This window comes from Anabrus simplex, chromosome 8, assembly GCF_040414725.1.
Source record: "Anabrus simplex isolate iqAnaSimp1 chromosome 8, ASM4041472v1, whole genome shotgun sequence".
Classification (NCBI taxonomy): Eukaryota; Metazoa; Arthropoda; class Insecta; order Orthoptera; family Tettigoniidae; genus Anabrus; species Anabrus simplex.
Window position 1 is genome coordinate 197,994,601 of NC_090272.1, and position 13,245 is coordinate 198,007,845.

The window sequence follows — 13,245 nt, forward strand, 5'->3', positions numbered from 1 at the left end:
TTTCCAAAGAGTCCCTTGCCTGTCATATGGGAGTGGGACTCCATTACTCCCATAGATCTGAGGCTTGCTTAAAATGTTCCAAGCTCGGTAAATTAATGAAACAGGATGCTACCCTACTTACACATAGTCCAAGTGAGGATCTCTCCTCTAACAGGTTAGGGACCAGTGGTGGATTGTATAACCCTAGCCGCCTGAGCACACGGAAGGCCATGACTCAGAATATGTCTGAGATGCCCACTCCCATTCTGTAGCAACTGGTATCCTGACACTCAGGACCTCTTACTAGGCCACTCAACCGTTGCCCGTGGTTCACGAAGTAGGACGTGACTACAGTAACCCACACCATGAACCATGACCCACACTCAGAACCACATTATAATTATTTATTTAAACAAGATGGATAATCAGGTGCTGCCTTCCAGTCAACATCTGCATGATGAGTACGCTATTGATACCCCAAATTTTCAAGATGACAACAGCAAAGTTTATCGGGCTGGACGCATATGTGATGTGACTGGTTTTATGAACACTCCCCCACCCTATACATCTCAACTGGGCTGCAAAATCACCTGACTTGTACCGGCTGAAGATCTGTGGAATATGTTGGAACAGCGGGTAAAACGCCGACATGAGCATCTTCGCAATTTGGTTGAATTGTGCCATCAAATCGTCAACACGTGGCTTAACCTGGATGTGACGTCCCTGCACAACCTTGCGGACTCACTTCCTAACTAAATCCAGGTGGTTATCAAGTCCAGAGGTGGAGTTTCATAGTGTTAAATGATGCTTGTAATGATTTCTCCCGGGGTGACTAATTTTTGTCCAGTGAGCTTATTTTTCATTGCAAACTTTGGTTCCATTCCATTCACCTGTGAAAAAAAGTCAGTTATTTTCTAAAGACTCTGTTCTGTGAGGTAATTGTAATTTTTGATGGATAAGTAATTAGTAAATGAGTATTTTTTCTGATGTAACAGAAATTAGCCCAATTACTTTAATTTTGTACTTTTCCCATCATACTATTTATAAGTCCTTCTTTTCTGAGCCATATCTTGAAAAGTCTATATGGCTATTTCTGCATGCCAATTGTTTCACTTTATATTGGTCGAGTTTTCATTTAGCCCATGGGTGTCAAACCCTACCTGCTGTAAGAACAGTGGTCGTGCACGAAGGCGCAAGTCGCTTCACTTCTGTCGGCTTGTACTTCCCCACGTTGCTGACTCAGGGCTGTGCATGTCTACCGGTGACAGGCTCAGGTTACCTATTTTGGTCTACAGAGTCTCCCATATAAACTAAGGCCGAGTGCACGGTGTTTGTGCTCTGCGCTACGGCAGCTGCCCCAGCCGAACTTATGTCATGCTTGGCCACCCTGCTTTAAGCGCATAGATAATCTTATATTAAATCTTATCTTATAAAAGATGCTGGAAGTGTCATCCTTGATGGGTAATACAGGCATTGTATCTGGTAACCACATTCTGGCTGACACAAATGAGTTCTGCCTCAGTAATGTTTCTGATTTTGTTCGTAACGTTTTCTCTGAGTTCCTCCGATGTGAGAGGATTAGTTTGATACACTTTTTCTTTCAGTTTACCTCATAAGTAAGAATCACACACTGTTAGATCTGGAGAACAAGGGGGAAATAGACCAGTACTGATCACTCTGCAAACGTTTCGGGGACTGTAAGAAAGAATCTCCTGCTGTATGAGCATGGGCTGAATCTTGTTGAAACCACCCACAAGATTTTTCTTCTTCCATTAACGGCATCAAAATATCGTCTTGGTACCACTATGCACTTACCGTCGTCTCGAAAAAAATAGGCCAAATTATTGGTCTTGCACTAATAGCACAACAAACACCAATTTTCCTATCACAATGTGGGACTTCATAAACACCATTAGGATTTTCTGCACACCAACAGCGATAGTTATGACTGTCCATACGATCACTAAGGTCAAACCAAACATTTTACATATGAAAATACAGTGTTGCAATCATAACTGTCTCACCATGTCAACAGCTGAGATTCAGACTGACGACTGATGCTTGCTGGGTCGAACACGTGCAGGCTGCTTGGAACGTCAAGAACTAAGTGCGCACCCCCCGCAATACTGCAGTTTACGTATCGGAGAGTAAAAATGCTGCTTCATCGGTCTTAGTTTATATGGGAGATTCTGTACAAGTAATAATTCAAACATTCAGCTGCATAAGCTGTGGCATAGGGATTGACACATTAATTTGTGTGCTTGTGTGTGTGTGTGTGTGTGCTATATTTCTAGAAAATAGATCTCAGAGAAATAGAGTAGGCAAAGCTTTATCTGGCCATGTAATAATTAAAAGGGGAATTCCTCAAGACAGTATAATGGGGCCTTTATGTTTTCTTTTATGTATAAATGATATGAATGAAGAAGTGGACTCAGAGATAAGGCTTTTTGTGGATGATGTTATTCTATATAGAGAAATAAATAAGTAACAAGATAGTAAGCAAATGCAAAATGACCTTGATAATCTTGTGAGATGGACAGTAGGCAGTGGTATGGTGATAAACGGAGCTAAAAGTCAGGTTGTGAGTTTCACAAATAGGAAAAGTCCTCTCAGTTTTAATTACTGCGTTGATGGGGTGAAAGTTCCTAATGGGAATCACTGTAGGTACCTAGGTGTTAATATAAGGAACAATCTTTATTGGAGTAATCACATAAATGGGATTATAAATAAAGGGTACAGATCTCTGCACATGGTTATGACGGTGTTTAGGGGTTGTCATAAAGATGTAAAGGAGAGGGCACACAAGTCTCTGGTAAGACCCTAAACAGAGTATGGTTCCAGTGTATGGCACCCTCACCAGGATTACTTGATTGAAGGACTGGAACAAATCCAAAGCAAAGCAGCTCGATTTGTTCTGGGTGATTTCTGACTCAAAAGAGTAGCGTTACAAAAATGTTGCAAAGTTTGGGCTGGGAAGACTCAGGAAAAAGAAGACGAGCTGCTCAAATAAGTGGTATGTTCCGAGCTGTCAGTGGAGAGATGGCATGGAATGACATTAGTAGATGAATAAGTTTGAGGGGTGCCTTTAAAAGTAGGAAGGATCACAATAAGAAGATTCATTGATTGTGTTCGTGTACTTCTGTATCAACATGGTTGGTTGAAGGGATGATTCTTTTATTGTAGCCTATTTTCTTTTGTTTAAATTTACAAGAAATAACGTTTTGCTATAGAAGCGATATGGTAGCGGCATAATTGACTATTTTCACCATTTTGGTCCATATTGACTTATATACAAATTTCTATAAAATAATTTTCCGCCTTGTCAATACTTTATACACTTTATTCTATTTAATTACCGTACATGTACATGTTTCGAGAGCCTCCGCTCTCTTCCTCAGCGGTGCCAAATACTAATTATCTTAGGAGTATGGTTCATTGGTATCATATTTCAATTATATATTAAAATATATGAATTTTAAATTAGTTACAATATTACTCTAAGTTTTTCTTTTGCCTATTTACATTGTCATTTGTCACATATTTTACCAGAATTTTACCAATCATAAATGATAAAATGTAATTAAATTAATCTTTCTATGTTAATTTATGTCCTTATTTTTTTAGTTCCGTTTGGGCCTGCTATGGACCACGTGGTTCTTATCTCTAGCAGCTTTCTTCTTTGACCAGTACTCCTTCATTCTTGCACTGTGAATGTCTTTTCGCTCCCGAGTCCATTTCACACCTCCTCCCGGACGTACTGTTTTTTCTGTTAGTGACTGGAGAGAGTTTGATGTTCTGATCAACGTTCTGTACCTATTCCTGTCATAAATTTCACTGGGAGCAATGTCCAATTCTTGAAGGTCTTTTCTGACGAGTCTTGCCCACTTGGCATTAGTCGCTTTCCCTCTAGAGATGGTGTGAAAGATTCTGGAGGTGAGCCTCTGATTGTCCATTCTCATGACATGACCGTAGAAGTTCAATCTCCTCTTCCTCATAGATGTTGTAATGCTCTCCAATTGTTGGTACAGTTCGTTGTTGTGCCTGATTCTGTACTTGCCTTCTTCTTTAATGGGGCCCATGATTTTTCTCAGGATCTTCCTTTCCTTCAGCTCCAGTTTTCTAAGTTGCCCTTTTCTTACCATGTTTAGGCATTCTGAGGCATATAGTACTGACGGTCTCACTACAGTAGTGTAATGCCTGATTTTGAGGTTAAGGGAGAGGGATTTGGATTTGTACATACTCTTACATAGGTGGTAGGCATTTTCCAATTTGATGCATCTGCTGTTCATGGCCTGATCTTCATTCATGTTTGGGGTTATCCATTCTCCTAGGTATTTGAAGGAGTTAGTCCTTTGTATTGTTTTGTCCCCCAGTGGGATTGATTTGGGTGCATCTTTGATGTTGGTGATAAACTGTGTTTTGTTGATGGCGATCTTCAGCCCTACTTTAGCTGCTATGTGGTCGAGAGAGGATAGTTGATGGATAGCTTCCTCCACACTGGATGCCAGGAGTGTAAGGTCGTCTGCGAAGGCTAAACAGTTGACTGTTAACTTGTCTTTCTTGTAGCCAATTCTCAATCCAGAGTCATCCTGTAGCATTTTCGTCCACTCACGAATGACTTTTTCAAGTAGGCAATTAAAGAGGATTGGAGATAGGCCATCCCCTTGTCTAACACCTGTTTTGATCTCAAATCTCTGGGACAGTTCCCCTCTGAATTTGATTCTGGCAGTAGTGTTGGTAAGAGTTGCTTTCACTAGATTCAAGGTTTTCTTATCTAGTCCCAGTTCAGCGAGTGCCTGGAAGAGTGACTCTCTATCTACTGAATCGTAGGCCTTCTGAAAGTCAACAAATGTTGCCACGTAGGGTGAGGCGCTTAGGTTTTTGTAAGTGATGATGGTTTTGAGGTTCAGGATTTGTTCGGCGCATGACCTTGACTTGCGAAACCCAGCCTGGTACTCTCCGATGCAGGAGTCTAGTTGAGCCTCTACTCTTGTGAGTAATACTTTGGAGAGTATCTTATACGTCACTGATACAAGGGAAATCCCTCTGTAGTTGTTGAGATCTGATTTGTCGCCTTTTTTGTGTAACGGGTGGATGATAGCTGAAGTCCAGTCGCTAGGTAACGCTTCTGTCACCCAGATGTTTGATATGATTTCATGGATACTTTGGATTGACTCCTCATCAGCGTATTTCCAGAGCTCTGCTATGATTCCATCCTCGCCCGCTGCTTTGTTACATTTCAATTCTGAAATGGCTTTCTTGATCTCCCCCTTTGTTGGTGGGAGAGAGTCCGACTTAGTAACATTCTGAGGTTCGAAATGCAGTTTCTCCTTGGGTTCCCTTGAATTTAGAAGGTTGTTGAAAAACTCTGCTAGAACTGTGGTGCACTCTTCATTGTTCATTTTCAGATTTCCGTCAGCTCCCCGAAGGTGAAGTGTAGGGGCTGAGTAGGGTGTTATTTGAGATTTAAAAGTTTGGTAGAAGTCTCTAGTGTTGTTTCTTTCAAAATCCCTCTCTGCTTGTTCAATGATATTTTTATTGTACTGCCTCTTGGTGTTCCTGATAATTTTAGTTGCAGTTTTCCTAACTTCTAAGAAGTTTTTATGGTTTTCCAGACTTTTGTTACGGTTCCATTTTAGCCATGCTTGCTTTCTCTCTTCTATTGCTTTGTCACTAGTAGTTGTCCACCATGGATGTTTGTTCTTTCTGACTGCCGGGATGGTGGTTGTCGCTGCATCTATTAGTGCCTTCTGTAGTTGGGGCCAATCTTTTTTGTCTTTGTTTTTAGCCAGGGTCTCTGTGAAGTTACTGTTATCTTTCAGCCTGGCTGGATTGAACCTTGGAATTCGTGACTTGATGCAGTGGTTTTCCCTGCTGCTTTTAAGAGGGATGAAATTTGTTTTGATCAAAGAAAGATAGTGGTCTGAATCAATGTTTGCGCTTCTCAATACTTTGACATTCAGCACTTCTTTGCTGTTGCTTCTACTGATGGCTACGTGGTCCAGCTGGAATTCCCCAAGCATTGGGTTAGGACATCTCCAAGTCATGGCTTTCCTAGGAAGGCGTTTGAAAGCTGTAGATTTGAGGACTAAGTTGTAATTTCTGCACAGATCAATCAGTCTTTCCCCATTCCTGTTGGTCCTCTTGTGGGCTGGGTAATCTCCAACTATGTTCTTGAATTTTCTCTCTATCCTGAATTATAAAATAACAATAATAAATAGCCATTTTGTAAATTAAATTAATAAACTACATTTATAAATTGATGGTTATGAATTTCATGTTTTTGGTCCGTATTGAACTGAGAATAATATATAAGTAATAATAATAATAATGTAAATGTTTCCACCTTTTCAATACAATATATTCACAAAATTGTATTGAAAAGGTGGAAACATTTACATTATTATTATTATTATTACTTATATATTACATTTATAAAGTTAGTCATTTTTTAAAAATATTTCTTCTCTCTTCTTTCTTAACGTCTGCTTTAATTTTCTAGACTTCTTATGAATCAGAATTTTCTCCTCTTACTCTCTTCCAATTCCTTAAATAAACAAAACCAAACAAACTGAAATTTTAGAGACATTTTACGAAAAAGAAATGACGACTTAGATATTCGGAGAATTTTCATTTAGGTCTACTTACTTCATTCCTTTAATTTATCCGCAAATTGAAATGATGTGATGTTTGTCTGAACCCAAACAATATGTCCTCCTTCCCTCGTTGCTACTTTGCTATTGGTTGCGCGGTGATCTGCTCGTTGTTTCTAACCGTCAAATTCCTTTAAATAAACAAACTAACAACCAACCTTTAGCGACGTGTTTTTTTATAAAAAAGACGATATCTTAGATGTTCAGAGAATTGTATTTTACTTACTTCAGTTCGTCTTGTTGTCAAATTTTAACCTTGCTCTCATTATATACTTGTGCTAGTTTGAAAACAAACGTGTTCTACTCTGTGCTGTCAACGACCTTGTTGTGCTCGCTGCTACTAGTCGCTGTGCTGCCGGTTACGTAATGTAGGGGGTGGAGGGGAAGCATACTTGTGGCTCGGAACTATTTCTTTCTCTCTCTCTTTCTTTCCTTCCTTATAAGATTGTATGCCAATTTGTACATCGCATTTTCTTCATTTAATGGTTCATTTAAGTTGTTTTCATTATTGTTTTTCTGATTAATATATATATATATTTATCTTCTCCAGAACATCCATTAGTTTTCCTTTTGTTGTCGTGTGCAGTATTTCCATATCTTTGTCTATTTCCGTAAAATTATGATTGTGTTCCTCCATGTGTTCGCCCATTGCTGAGAACCTCCTATGTCTTACCGCATTCACGTGCTCCTTGTATCTCGTCTCTAAACTCCTCCCTGATTGTCCAATGTATTTTTTCCCACAATTTTGGCATTTGATACAATATACTCCTGATTTACTAAATCTGTCGGATTTGTTGACCTTATGTGAGTTAAAAATAAAATTTTCTTGTTACTGTTGTTTGTCTTAAACGCGACCTCAATGCCCTTTTTGTTGAATATCTTTTTTATTCCGTATGAGTGAGTGTTATGGAAAGTTATTACCGCTACATTCCTCCTTTCTTTCTTTTCTTTTTCCAAAGTTGATTTTTGTTTATTTATTAACTTGTCCTTTATTTTATCTACATATTTCTTGGTGTATCCATTTTTCTTCACGATCTCATATATGGTGGTCATCTCTTTTTCGAACGCTTGTCTTTTTAAGGGAAACTTAAGGGCTCTGTTTATCATATTATAAAATGTTGCTTTCTTCTGCTGTCCTGGATGGTTGGAGTCCTTCCTAATAATTGTACTAGTGATCGTTTCTTTTCTATAAACTTGATATTCTAATTCCCTCCCATTTCTCATTATTTTGACGTCCAAATAGTTCAGTGATCCTCCTTCCTCTGATTCTATTGTGAATTTGATATCTTTGTCTATTTCGTTCACCCTTTTTAGTATTTCTGCCGGGCTTTTCTCATCTATGATAATAAACACATCGTCTACATATCTCAACCATTTGACTAATCCCTTAATTTTCCCAATTATTTTATTAGATTCCACATGGTCCATGTAAATATTCGCCAGAATACCCGACGCCGGGGAACCCATAGCCAATCCCTTTTCCTGTTTGTATAACTTGCCATTGAATCTGAAATAATTGTTCTCTATTATGTATTCTAACAATTTGATGAATTCTTCGACCTCTACTTTACTGAATGGGTGGCTATATTTCTAATACCAATATAAATGGTCCGTTATTGGACATTATAAATTTTCCAGCTAACTCATTCCTGGTTGCCAGTGTCTTGTCCCTGTGCGCAAAGTTGGGCTCATTAGTTGGTACCTAGCACACCTACCACGATGCATGGCTAGTGCATACCGTGGAGGACACTGCGTAGGCTACTTGGAGCCACCGGCAGTGCCAATGCACTATGAGAGACTTTGTCTCATTACCAAAAATTGATGGCTGGTTGGCCATGAGATGATATAGATGTTGATTTCCATAGGGAACCTGGCATATTTTTCCCGAAAGAGTAAATTTATAATACCAATATAAATGGTCCATTATTGGACATTATAAATTTTCCAGCTAACTAATTCCTGGTTTGCAGAGTCTTGCCCCGTGCACTCAGTTGGGCTCATCAGTTGGTACCTAGCACAACTACCAAGACGCATGGTTAGGTTAGTGCATACTGTGGAGGCAACTGCACAGGCAAGTTGGAGCCACCAGCAGTGCCAATGCACTATGAGAGACTTTGTCTCATTACCAAAAATTGATGCCTGCTTGGCCATGGGATGATATAGATGTTGATTCCCATAGGGTACCTGGCATATTTTTCCCGAAAGAGTAAATTTATAATACCAATATAAATGGTCCATTATTGGACATTTTAATTTTCCAGCTAACTCATTCCTGCTTGCCAGTATCTCGCCCAGGATTCCCATAGGGAACCTGAAATATTTGTCCCGAATGAGTAAATTTATAATACCAATATAAATGGTCCATTATTGGATATTATAAATATTCCAGCTAACTCACTCCTGGTTGCCAGCGTCTTGCTCCTGTGCACTAATTTGGGCTCATCAGTTGGTACCTAGCACACCTACCAAGATGTATGGCTCGTGCATACTGTGGAAGCCACTGCGTAGGCTACTTGGAGCCACCAGCAGTGCCAATGCACTATGAGAGACTTTGTCTCATTACCAAAATTTGATGCCGGCCTGGCCATGAGATAATACAGATGTTGATTCCCATAGAGAACCTGGAATATTTGTCCCAAATGAGTAAGTTTATAATACCAATATAAATGGTCCGTTATTGGACATTATAAATTTTCCAGCGAACTCATTCCTGGTTGCCAGCGTCTCGCCCCTGTGCGCTAAGTTGGGCTCACCAGTTGGTATCTAGCACACCTACCAAGATGCACGGCTAGTACTCATTCGGGACAAATATATCAGGTTCCTTATGGGAATCAACATCTATATCATCTGAAGGCCAAGCAGGCATCCATTTCTGGTAATGAGACAAAGTCTCTCATAGTGCATTGGCACTGCTGGTGGCTCCAAGTAGCCTACGCAATGGCCTCCATGGTATGCACTAGCCATGCATCGTGGTAGGTGTGCTAGGTACCAACTAATGAGCCCAACTTTGCGCACAGGGACAAGACACTGGCAACCAGGAATGAGTTAGCTGGAAAATTTATAATATCCAATAACAGACCATTTATATTGATATAAATTTACTCATTCGGGACAAATATTTCAGGTTTCCTATATGAATCAACATCTTTATCATTATGGCTATATTCCTAGAGAAAAGAACTCAGAGAATTAGTGCAGGTGAATTAGTATCTGACCCCATAATAATTAAGAGTGGAATTCTTCAAGGCAGTATTATTGGACCTTTTCCTTATATATTTAAATGATGAGAGTGAAGAAGTGGAAGCAGAGATAAGGCTTTTTGCAGATGATGTTGTTCTGTACAGAGTAATAAGTAAGTTATAAGATTGTGAGCAAGTGCAAAATGACCTCATAGTGTTGTGAGATGGACAGCAGGCAATGCTATGATGATAAACGGGGTTAAAATTCAGGTTGTAGTTTCACAAATAGGAAAATCCTCTCAGTTTCAATTATGCTTTAATGGGGTGAAAGTTCCTTTTGGAGATCGTTGTAAGTACCTAGGTGTTAATGTAAGGAAAGATATTCAATGGGGTCATCACATAAATGTGAATGTAAATAAGGGCACATATCTCTGCACATGTTAGGCCCCTTTAAACAAAAAGAAGGCATACAAGTTTCTGGGAAGACCCCAACTAGAGTAGGGTTCCACCAGGCGAGTTGGTCGTGCAGTTAGTGTCGCGCAGCTGTGAGCTTGCATCCGGGAGACAGTGGGTTCAAACTTGACTGTCGGCAGCCCTGAAGATTGTTTTCCATGGTTTCCCATTTTCACACCATTCAAATGCTGGGGCTGTACCTTAATTAAGGCCACGGCCAGTTCCTTCCCACTCCTAGCCCTTTCCTATCCCATTGTTGCCATAATACCTATCTGTGTCTGGGCAACCTAAGGCCAACTGATATAGATGTAGAGAGGCCAATTGTAATTAAAAAAAAAAAAAAAAGAATCGTTCCAGTGCATGGCACCCTCACCAGGATTACTTGATTCAAGAACCGGAAAAAAATCCAAAGAAAAGCAGCTTGATTTTTTTCTGGGTGATTTCTGACAAATGAGTAGTGTTACAAAAATGTTGCAAAGTTTGGGCTAGGAAGACTTGGTATTATAAATTTACTAATTCGGGACAAATATTTCAGGTTCCCTATGGGAATCAACATCTGTATCATAAGTGGAATGTTCTGAGCTGTCAGTGGAGAGGTGGCGTGGAATGACATTAGTAGATGAATAAGTTCGAGTGGTGTCTTTAAAAGAAAAGATCACAATATGAATATAAAGTTGGAATTCAAGAGGACAAATTGGAGCAAATATTTGTTTATATGAAGGGTAGTTATGGGTTGGAATAACTTACCGAGAGAGATGTTCACTAATTCCCAATTTCTTTGCAATCATTTAAGAAAAAGCTGGGAAACAACAGATAGGGAATCTGCCAACTGGGTGACTGCCCTAAATGCAGATCAGGAGTGACTGATTTGTGAACGTGCATGTTGAGGATATATGTAAAAATGGTAAAAGCATCACTATAGGGGATTCAGTAGCAAATGTTCCAATTTTTTAAACTTGAAAATGTGTATCCAGTGTCCCAGTCAATTCTGGTTCAAGAATTTCATCTCAAGAATCACGTGACATCAGGAAGGGCATCCAGTTTTAAACACCTGGCTAAAACCAGGTGGCTCCAGCGACCTTAGAAATATATGGGATAAGCTGAAGAAAGTTTTAAAATATGTCACCTAACCTAACTTGACTGTGCATGTATTACAAAGACATGTTTCAGGTTACCTGCAGATTGATGATAACCTTTCCACTATACATTTATGTGGGAACAGCCTTCATGAAATTTAATCAGACGCGAGAATATATAATTTAACCTCTGAAATTTGTGATGCACACTGTGGTATCTTAGAATCATCACATCCTCATTTAATTTCAGTACCTAGTATTAAAATTAAGTGGTTGTTCTTTCGTCCCTTTTATCCTCAGGAATAAACAACTGTTGTCGGCCCTGTTATTTACACACTTATCATGAGAACATATTTTCCCATTTCCGCTCAAACTACAGTTTCACTTTAATAATAATTTATTGTTAAATGCTATCCTCCTATGCAATACATTACAGTGCAATATAAATTTAAAACTTAAAATACACAGATTAGTGTGCACAAGACCATACACATGAATACATCATTCAAGTGTATGGCATTTTTATCACCATGTCATTTGTTGCTATTAAACTTCTCATTGGCAGCTAACCAAATCATGAAACATTAAATACTAATCAGATATCGCCTAATCCTGTTGGCAAACTTCTAGCTGTTTATCTTTTACTAATTCATCTGTTATGAGCAAATTAGAGCAGGTTATTTTTTCCATTATTATCAATATTTGTCCACTCTAGTATTATGTTGAATACGATCTAAGGTCTTCCACACCAAATTCTCACTACGAGCAAGAGCGAGCTCTCACTGATATGAAACAGCTGTCGATGACGATTAATATTACACATTGACTCACAAATCCTACTAGTGTAAATAAACACTGAAGTTCAACCACAAGATATACATTTCATATTTTCGTACTGACAGTTAATCACTTCAATAATAATTTATTGTTAAATGCTATCCTCCTATTCAATAGGAGGATAGCATTTAACAGTACAATGTAAATTTAAAACTTAAAATGCACATTTATCATGTTTAAACATGTTTCGACCCTGTTTGGGTAATCTTCAGTAGAAAATTAAAATTGACATAAACAATACTTAAAACACTTAAAATTGAACAAGCTATGTTGTATCTGCTAAAACATTATTATGAATGAGTTCATACACTTAATAAGTTGTGGTGAAATCTTTAAATTGTATCTCTTTCAGTTTGCATTGTGAACCAGTCTATACATCTTGCATTGGTTGTTTAATGTAATATTTCCTCATTGGTAACCTGTCTTCATTTAGGCCTGTTCTATGCTCAGTTTGAAAACGTACCTATGTCAACCTCGTAATTCTCTATGTCTGTCATCTGTGGCTTAAATTTTGTGTCAGCTGTGAATGTGGGATCTTCTGTGTTCACTGAAAATAATTCTTCATTAACTATTGCGCCTATTCCATCATGTACTTTTCATTTCTCCATCTCTTAGTTTACGTATTATATCCCTGGTGTTCCTAAATTTAGGAAGGGTGTCTATGTGCATTTCTGTCCAAATGGCATAGGGTGCGTCTTTATTAAGCTACCATACTATTAGCCCTGGTATATCCAGGGACTCATTTTCAGTACCAGACGGGTTGTGATTGTACACGAATGCTTGTGACTGTGATTCATAAAATTGATTGTATATGGAGTTGATTTTCCTGCCTTTGAATGTTTAGGCTTGTTATTGTCCAGCTGAGCTAGTTCATCTAAATTGTAACCTGTCTTGACCTGATTGTATCTACTTCTTGTTATGTAATTATGCGTTATGTTTCTCTCCTTTCAAGTCACTGTCTGTATCTGTTTATCCTCCCTCATCTTTAATGTTAAGTTAGTTTAAGGGGATCTAGTGCATTGTCTTCTGACGGATTGGTCATTATGGTACCATAACTGTTGTGTTGGT